Below are 10,741 nucleotides of genomic sequence, written 5' to 3' on the forward strand. Positions count from 1 at the left end.
AGTTTACTATCCATCCATACCTGTGGTGCATTTCAGTTTTGCACAGTTTGCTGACCACCAATATATACTATACAGCAGTACGGTACAGTAGGCCACTGCTCTACCTACCTCTGTGTCGTCAAGTATACTAGTATCCATCCATACCGGTGGTGCATTTCAGTTTTGCACAGTTTGCTGTCCACCAGTATATAATATATAGCAGTACGGTACAGTAGGCCACTGCTCTACCTACCTCTGTGTCGTCAAGTATACTAGTATCCATCCATACCTGTGGTGCATTTCAGTTTTGCACAGTTTGCTGACCACCAGTATATAATATATAGCAGTACAGTACAGTAGGCCAAAGCTCTACCAACCTCTGTGTCGTCAAGTATACTATCCATCCATACCTGTGGAGCATTTCAGTTTGGCACAGTTTGCTGTCCACCAGTATATAATATATAGCAGTACGGTACAGTAGACCACTGCTCTACCTACCTCTGTGTCGTCAAGTATACTAGTATCCATCCATACCAGTGGTGCATTTCAGTTTTGCACAGTTTGCTGTCCACCAGTATATAATATATAGCAGTACGGTACAGTAGGCCACTGCTCTACCTACCTCTGTGTCATCAAGTATACTAGTATCCATCCATACCTGTGGTGCATTTCAGTTTTGCAGAGTTTGCTGTCCACCAGTATATAATATATAGCAGTACGGTACAGTAGGCCACTGCTCTACCTACCTCTGTGTCGTCAAGTATACTAGTATCCATCCATACCTGTGGTGCATTTCAGTTTTGCACAGTTTGCTGTCCACCAGTATATAATATATAGCAGTACGGTATAGTAGGCCACTGCTCTACCTACCTCTGTGTCGTCAAGTATACTAGTATCCATCCATACCTGTGGTGCATTTCAGTTTTGCACAGTTTGCTGTCCACGAGTATATAATATATAGCAGTACGGTACAGAAGGCCACTGCTCTACCTACGTCTGTGTCGTCAAGTTTACTATCCATCCATACCTGTGGTGCATTTCAGTTTTGCACAGTTTGCTGACCACCAATATATACTATATAGCAGTACGGTACAGTAGGCCACTGCTCTACCTACCTCTGTGTCCTCAAGTATACTAGTATCCATCCATACCTGTGGTGCATTTCAGTTTTGCACAGTTTGCTGTCCACCAGTATATAATATATAGCAGTACGGTACAGTAGGCCACTGCTCTACCTACCTCTGTGTCGTCCAGTATACTAGTATCCATCCATACCTGTGGTGCATTTCAGTTTTGCACAGTTTGCAGTCAACCAGTATATAATATATAGCAGTACGGTACAGTAGGCCACTGCTCTACCTACCTCTGTGTCGTCAAGTATACTAGTATCCATCCATACCGGTGGTGCATTTCAGTTTTGCACAGTTTGCTGTCCACCAGTATATAATATATAGCAGTACAGTACAGTAGGCCACTGCTCTACCTACCTCTGTGTCGTCAAGTATACTAGTATCCATCCATACCTGTGGTGCATTTCAGTTTTGCACAGTTTGCTGTGTACCAGTATATAATATATAGCAGTACGGTACAGTAGGCCACTGCTCTACCTACCTCTGTGTCGTAAAGTATACTAGTATCCATCCATACCTGTGGTGCATTTCAGTTTTGCACAGTTTGCTGTCCACCAGTATATAATATATAGCAGTACGGTACAGTAGGCCACTGCTCTACCTACCTCTGTGTCGTCAAGTATACTAGTATCCATCCATACCTGTGGTGCATTTCAGTTTTGCACAGTTTGCTGTCCACCAGTATATAATATATAGCAGTACGGTACAGAAGGCCACTGCTCTACCTACGTCTGTGTCGTCAAGTTTACTATCCATCCATACCTGTGGTGCATTTCAGTTTTGCACAGTTTGCTGACCACCAATATATACTATATAGCAGTACGGTACAGTAGGCCACTGCTCTACCTACCTCTGTGTCCTCAAGTATACTAGTATCCATCCATACCTGTGGTGCATTTCAGTTTTGCACAGTTTGCTGTCCACCAGTATATAATATATAGCAGTACGGTACAGTAGGCCACTGCTCTACCAACCTCTGTGTCGTCAAGTATACTAGTATCCATCCATACCTGTGGTGCATTTCAGTTTTGCACAGTTTTCTGTCCACCAGTATATAATATATAGCAGTACAGTACAGAAGGCCACTGCTCTACCTACATCTGTGTCGTCAAGTATACTATCCATCCATACCTGTGGTGCATTTCAGTTTTGCACAGTTTGCTGACCACCAATATATACTATACAGCAGTACGGTACAGTAGGCCACTGCTCTACCTACCTCTGTGTCGTCAAGTATACTAGTATCCATCCATACCGGTGGTGCATTTCAATTTTGCACAGTTTGCTGTCCACCAGTATATAATATATAGCAGTACGGTACAGTAGGCCACTGCTCTACCTACCTCTGTGTCGTCAAGTATACTAGTATCCATCCATACCTGTGGTGCATTTCAGTTTTGCACAGTTTTCTGTCCACCAGTATATAATATATAGCAGTACAGTACAGAAGGCCACTGCTCTACCTACATCTGTGTCGTCAAGTATACTATCCATCCATACCTGTGGTGCATTTCAGTTTTGCACAGTTTGCTGACCACCAATATATACTATACAGCAGTACGGTACAGTAGGCCACTGCTCTACCTACCTCTGTGTCGTCAAGTATACTAGTATCCATCCATACTGGTGGTGCATTTCAGTTTTGCACAGTTTGCTGTCCACCAGTATATAATATATAGCAGTACGGTACAGTAGGCCACTGCTCTACCTACCTCTGTGTCGTCAAGTATACTAGTATCCATCCATACCTGTGGTGCATTTCAGTTTTGCACAGTTTGCTGACCACCAGTATATAATATATAGCAGTACGGTACAGTAGGCCAAAGCTCTACCAACCTCTGTGTCGTCAAGTATACTATCCATCCATACCTGTGGAGCATTTCAGTTTGGCACAGTTTGCTGTCCACCAGTATATAATATATAGCAGTACGGTACAGTAGACCACTGCTCTACCTACCTCTGTGTCGTCAAGTATACTAGTATCCATCCATACCAGTGGTGCATTTCAGTTTTGCACAGTTTGCTGTCCACCAGTATATAATATATAGCAGTACGGTACAGTAGGCCACTGCTCTACCTACCTCTGTGTCATCAAGTATACTAGTATCCATCCATACCTGTGGTGCATTTCAGTTTTGCAGAGTTTGCTGTCCACCAGTATATAATATATAGCAGTACGGTACAGTAGACCACTGCTCTACCTACCTCTGTGTCGTCAAGTATACTAGTATCCATCCATACCTGTGGTGCATTTCAGTTTTGCACAGTTTGCTGTGTACCAGTATATAATATATAGCAGTACGGTACAGTAGGCCACTGCTCTACCTACCTCTGTGTCGTAAAGTATACAAGTATCCATCCATACCTGTGGTGCATTTCAGTTTTGCACAGTTTGCTGTCCACCAGTATATAATATATAGCAGTACGGTATAGTAGGCCACTGCTCTACCTACCTCTGTGTCGTCAAGTATACTAGTATCCATCCATACCTGTGGTGCATTTCAGTTTTGCACAGTTTGCTGTCCACGAGTATATAATATATAGCAGTACGGTACAGAAGGCCACTGCTCTACCTACGTCTGTGTCGTCAAGTTTACTATCCATCCATACCTGTGGTGCATTTCAGTTTTGCACAGTTTGCTGACCACCAATATATACTATATAGCAGTACGGTACAGTAGGCCACTGCTCTACCTACCTCTGTGTCCTCAAGTATACTAGTATCCATCCATACCTGTGGTGCATTTCAGTTTTGCACAGTTTGCTGTCCACCAGTATATAATATATAGCAGTACGGTACAGTAGGCCACTGCTCTACCTACCTCTGTGTCGTCAAGTATACTAGTATCCATCCATACCGGTGGTGCATTTCAGTTTTGCACAGTTTGCTGTCCACCAGTATATAATATATAGCAGTACAGTACAGTAGGCCACTGCTCTACCTACCTCTGTGTCGTCAAGTATACTAGTATCCATCCATACCTGTGGTGCATTTCAGTTTTGCACAGTTTGCTGTCCACCAGTATATAATATATAGCAGTACGGTACAGTAGGCCACTGCTCTACCCACCTCTGTGTCGTCAAGTATACTAGTATCCATCCATACCTGTGGTGCATTTCAGTTTTGCACAGTTTGCTGATCACCAGTATATACTATATAGCAGTACAGTACAGTAGGCCACTGCTCTACCAACCTCTGTGTCGTCAAGTATACTATCCATCCATACCTGTGGTGCATTTCAGTTTGGCACAGTTTGCTGTCCACCAGTATATAATATATAGCAGTACGGTACAGTAGACCACTGCTCTACCTACCTCTGTGTCGTCAAGTATACTAGTATCCATCCATACCAGTGGTGCATTTCAGTTTTGCACAGTTTGCTGTCCACCAGTATATAATATATAGCAGTACGGTACAGTAGGCCACTGCTCTACCTACCTCTGTGTCGTCAAGTATACTAGTATCCATCCATACCTGTGGTGCATTTCAGTTTTGCAGAGTTTGCTGTCCACCAGTATATAATATATAGCAGTACGGTACAGTAGGCCACTGCTCTACCTACCTCTGTGTCGTCAAGTATACTAGTATCCATCCATACCTGTGGTGCATTTCAGTTTTGCACAGTTTGCTGTCCACCAGTATATAATATATAGCAGTACGGTACAGAAGGCCACTGCTCTACCTACCTCTGTGTCGTCAAGTATACTAGTATCCATCCATACCTGTGGTGCATTTCAGTTTTGCACAGTTTGCTGTCCACCAGTATATAATATATAGCAGTACGGTACAGTAGGCCACTGCTCTACCTATCTCTGTGTCGTCCAGTATACTAGTATCCATCCATACCTGTGGTGCATTTCAGTTTTGCACAGTTTGCTGTCAACCAGTATATAATATATAGTAGTACGGTACAGTAGGCCACTGCTCTACCTACCTCTGTGTTGTCAAGTATACTAGTATCCATCCATACCGGTGGTGCATTTCAGTTTTGCACAGTTTGCTGTCCACCAGTATATAATATATAGCAGTACGGTACAGTAGGCCACTGCTCTACCTACCTCTGTGTCCTCAAGTATACTAGTATCCATCCATACCTGTGGTGCATTTCAGTTTTGCACAGTTTGCTGTCCACCAGTATATAATATATAGCAGTACGGTACAGTAGGCCACTGCTCTACCTACCTCTGTGTCGTCAAGTATACTAGTATCCATCCATACCTGTGGTGCATTTCAGTTTTGCACAGTTTGCTGACCACCAATATATACTATATAGCAGTACGGTACAGTAGGCCACTGCTCTACCAACCTCTGTGTCGTCAAGTATACTATCCATCCATACCTGTGGTGCATTTCAGTTTTGCACAGTTTGCTGTCCACCAGTATATAATATATAGCAGTACGGTACAGTAGGCCACTGCTCTACCTACCTCTGTGTCGTCAAGTATACTAGTATCCATCCATACCTGTGGTGCATTTCAGTTTTGCACAGTTTTCTGTCCACTAGTATATAATATATATAGCAGTACGGTACAGTAGGCCACTGCTCTACCTACCTCTGTGTCGTCAAGTATACTAGTATCCATCCATACCTGTGGTGCATTTCAGTTTTGCACAGTTTTCTGTCCACCAGTATATAATATATAGCAGTACAGTACAGAAGGCCACTGCTCTACCTACATCTGTGTCGTCAAGTATACTATCCATCCATACCTGTGGTGCATTTCAGTTTTGCACAGTTTGCTGACCACCAATATATACTATACAGCAGTACGGTACAGTAGGCCACTGCTCTACCTACCTCTGTGTCGTCAAGTATACTAGTATCCATCCATACCGGTGGTGCATTTCAGTTTTGCACAGTTTGCTGTCCACCAGTATAAAATATATAGCAGTACGGTACAGTAGGCCACTGCTCTACCTACCTCTGTGTCGTCAAGTATACTAGTATCCATCCATACATGTGGTGCATTTCAGTTTTGCAGTTTGCTGTCCACCAGTATATAATATATAGCAGTACGGTACAGTAGGCCACTGCTCTACCTACCTCTGTGTCATCAAGTATACTAGTATCCATCCATACCTGTGGTGCATTTCAGTTTTGCACAGTTTGCTGTCTACCAGTATATAATATATAGCAGTACGGTACAGTAGGCCACTGCTCTACCTACCTCTGTGTCGTAAAGTATACTAGTATCCATCCATACCTGTGGTGCATTTCAGTTTTGCACAGTTTGCTGTCCACCAGTATATAATATATAGCAGTACGGTACAGTAGGCCACTGCTCTACCTACCTCTGTGTCGTCAAGTATACTAGTATCCATCCATACCTGTGGTGCATTTCAGTTTTGCACAGTTTGCTGTCCACCAGTATATAATATATAGCAGTACGGTACAGTAGGCCACTGCTCTACCTATCTCTGTGTCGTCCAGTATACTAGTATCCATCCATACCTGTGGTGCATTTCAGTTTTGCACAGTTTGCTGTCAACCAGTATATAATATATAGCAGTACGGTACAGTAGGCCACTGCTCTACCTTCCTCTGTGTTGTCAAGTATACTAGTATCCATCCATACCGGTGGTGCATTTCAGTTTTGCACAGTTTGCTGTCCACCAGTATATAATATATAGCAGTACGGTACAGTAGGCCACTGCTCTACCTACCTCTGTGTCCTCAAGTATACTAGTATCCATCCATACCTGTGGTGCATTTCAGTTTTGCACAGTTTGCTGTCCACCAGTATATAATATATAGCAGTACGGTACAGTAGGCCACTGCTCTACCAACCTCTGTGTCGTCAAGTATACTAGTATCCATCCATACCTGTGGTGCATTTCAGTTTTGCACAGTTTGCTGACCACCAGTATATACTATATAGCAGTACGGTACAGTAGGCCACTGCTCTACCTACCTCTGTGTCGTCAAGTATACTAGTATCCATCCATACCTGTGGTGCATTTCAGTTTTGCACAGTTTTCTGTCCACTAGTATTGTTAGGCGCCGGGGTCCGCTCGGCCGTGCGGCCCGGCGCCTAGCAACCAGGGACGCCGTGCGCGTTCAGCCGCCGGCTCCCTGGCAACGCTAAGACGCCGGGTGCACGGAGCCGCTCTGACCTTAGCAACGGGGACGCCACGTTCAGCCGCGTTCCCCGTTGCTGGGTCTATTCTCATTACCCTGATTATGTGCTGGCCGTGCAGCATGCAAGCTGCACGGCATTTCTATTTGATTGTCCTGTCTGGATCTTGATTGGAGGGTGCCTGAATAAAGGCACCCTCAGGACTTCTTACAGACGCCGGTGATAGCTTCCTGTTTGCCTGTGTCTGCTGCAGAGAGTTCCCAGTCCCGGTCTTTTCGGTTGTTCCTGTCCTCAGAGATCCTGTACTCGGAAGTTACCATCTGTTCCTGGAGTCTGACCGAGCACCTTTAACATCTGGTGGTGTTCGTGAGTCGCGGCGCAGCCGTGTGTTGCGGCTTGTCCGCTTCTGTTTATTATTTTGTTTAATTGTGTTCTGGAGCTTTGCGGAGGATTCCGCTTCCACAGATCCACTCTGGTGTCCGGCGGAGCCGGATAGGAGTGTCGGATCAGTGGATCCTTGGTTGTCCTTTTTCCTGGCGGCTAGTCCGCACATACCTTTTGATTTAGTTAGTTAGCTTGTAACCCCTGGCCTGGTTGCTTAGTCAGAGGGCCCCTTGTTATCACCCTGTCTCGGACTTCCCCTTGTCTCCCATTAAGACCTGCGGGGGCATCGGGGTTGGGCAGACATAATCCGCCCTTCGAACGCGGCTGCCATGGGCTCAAGCAACCATAGTCTCGCAGGGGATTTCTGATAACACGGGCGAGACAACGGAGTTAGGGCGCCAGGGGTTACTAGGCTATCCAGCTCCCACAACCAGCTTATTTTCCTGTACTCAGATCCCTGCCATAAGATCTCCTCCGGTCTGGAGTACAGGAATCATAACATTATCACCGGCCACAAAAGAAAAGATTTAACTTACAGTAAATTTTTTCACTTTTTAGTTGGGAGATTTTTGTCGGCCTTATGAATCCCACCGGTGTTGGGCCAAACCCTGGCCAGCTTCTTGTTAGTCAGATTCAGGAACTTACTCAGATGGTTCAGGATCTGTCCCTCCGGGTGAGGTCACAGGAAGATCTGTTACGGACTTCCCCGAGGGTCATCCCTGAACCAAAAATGCATCTGCCTGACCGTTTTTCTGGGGATAGAAAACAGTTTTTTAATTTTAAAGAATCTTGCAAACTGTATTTTCGTTTAAGACCAGTTACCTCAGGTACAGAGGCTCAGCGGGTTGGGATTATTATTTCTCTACTTCAGGGGGATCCTCAGACCTGGGCTTTTGGTTTAAAGACAGACGATCCGGCCTTATCGTCTGTAGACGCCTTTTTAAAATCTTTAGGGCTATTGTATGACGACCCTGATAGAGAGGCGTCCGCAGAAAGTCAGTTGCGTGCTCTTAGACAGGGTAGGAATCCCGCAGAGAATTATTGTACGGAGTTTCGCCGTTGGTCGAACGACTGTGGCTGGAATGACCCAGCCCTGCGCAGTCAGTTTCGCCTCGGCTTATCTGAATCTATAAAAGACAGTCTCCTCCAGTATCCCGCTCCTGAGACCCTCGATAACCTCATGGAGCTATCTATTAAAATAGATCGTCGGCTCAGAGAGCGGAGGGCTGAAAAAGGGGCATCTGTCGGGTCCTCTCCCTGGGTTCCTTCCATTCCTGTAGACATAGAGGAGCCTATGCAGATTGGTCTCTCCAAATTGTCTCCGGAAGAAAGAACCAGGAGGCAAAATTATGGTCTGTGTTTATACTGCGGAGGTAAGGGACATTTTGCCCGTAGTTGTCCAAACAAGTTGGGAAACTTCCTGACCAAGTGAATTGTGAGGGGGTTCACTTTGGTCTGCAGCTCATCTCCTCAAATAATTCACTGTTGGTTCCTGCTAAAGTTTCCTATGGCAGCCTCTGTTCCTCGGTCTCTGCTTTTGTGGACAGTGGAGCTGCAGGAAACTTTATGGATTTAACATGGGCCAAGGCCTTAGGTATTCCTCAGCTAACCTTAGGTAGGTGTATCACCATGCATGGTTTAGATGGGAGTCCTTTATCCAATGGGGTTATTTCTCTATGTACACCTCCTGTTTTGCTCTCGGTGGGAGCTCTGCATTCTGAAAAAATTGAGTTTTTCCTTACCCATTGTCCAGCAGTTCCTGTGGTTCTGGGTCATCCTTGGCTGGCCTTTCATAATCCCGTCATTGATTGGCAGTCTGGGGAGATCCTACAATGGGGTACCATCTGTGATAAAGAATGTATTACGCTTCCTATCCGAGTAGCTGCCGCCAGTTCCGCACATATTCCTGGGGAATACCAGGATTTTGTTGATGTGTTTTCCAAGGGCAATGCGGATATTTTGCCTCCCCATAGGCCTTATGATTGTGCCATTGAGTTAATTCCTGGTGCCACGTTGCCTAAAGGAAGGTTATATGCATTGTCTGGTCCTGAAACTGTGGCCATGAATGAGTATGTGAAAGAAAGCCTTGGGAAAGGGTTTATCAGGCCATCTAAATCCCCTTTAAGTGCAGGTTTCTTCTTCGTAGAGAAGAAGGATGGTTCACTCAGACCCTGCATTGACTTTAGAGCTTTGAATAAAATCTCAGTAAAGAATACTTACCCTCTGCCGCTGATCTCTGTCCTCTTTGATCAGCTACGTTCGGCTGTTATTTTTTCTAAGATTGATCTTAGAGGAGCATATAACCTCATCAGAAACAGGTCAGGGGATGAGTGGAAAACGGCATTTAGTACTCAGTCGGGCCACTATGAGTATCTGGTCATGCCATTCGGCCTATCTAACGCTCCGGCAGTTTTCCAGGATCTCATTAATGATGTGCTCCGTGAGTTTCTGGGAAGATTCGTCGTGGTCTATTTAGACGATATTTTGATATATTCTGACTCCGTGGAACAACATGTTACCCAGGTGCGTCAGGTGCTAAAGAGATTACGTGAAAATCACTTATATGCCAAGCTGGAGAAGTGTGAATTTCATGTCGCGGAAGTATCCTTTTTAGGGTACATTATTTCCCCTCGGGGATTCCGAATGGAACCAAAAAAGCTCCAAGCCATCCTTAGTTGGGCGCAACCCACCAATTTAAAAGCAATTCAGCGCTTTTTAGGGTTTGCAAACTACTATAGAAGATTTATTCACTCTTTCTCTGACCTAGTTGCTCCCATTGTGGCACTTACTAAGAAGGGAGCAGATCCTACCAATTGGTCATGTGAAGCGGAGTTATCTTTTCAGGCCTTAAAACAAGCCTTTGTCTCAGCCCCTGTCCTTAGACATCCCAACCCAGAATTACCTTTCATTGTTGAGGTGGATGCCTTGGAGGTTGGAGTAGGGGCTATCCTTTCTCAGAAGGATCCAGATTCCCTTGAGTTACATCCTTGTGCCTTTATGTCCAGGAAATTCTCATCTGCAGAATCCAACTACGATGTTGGTAACCGGGAATTGCTGGCTATTAAATGGGCTTTCGAGGAGTGGAGACATTGGCTTGAAGGAGCTACCCACACCATTTCAGTTTTGACTGATCACAAAAATCTTCAATACATTGAATCGGCTAAACGACT

The sequence above is a fragment of the Pseudophryne corroboree genome, chromosome 1 (genome assembly GCF_028390025.1).
Source record: "Pseudophryne corroboree isolate aPseCor3 chromosome 1, aPseCor3.hap2, whole genome shotgun sequence".
Taxonomy (NCBI): Eukaryota; Metazoa; Chordata; class Amphibia; order Anura; family Myobatrachidae; genus Pseudophryne; species Pseudophryne corroboree.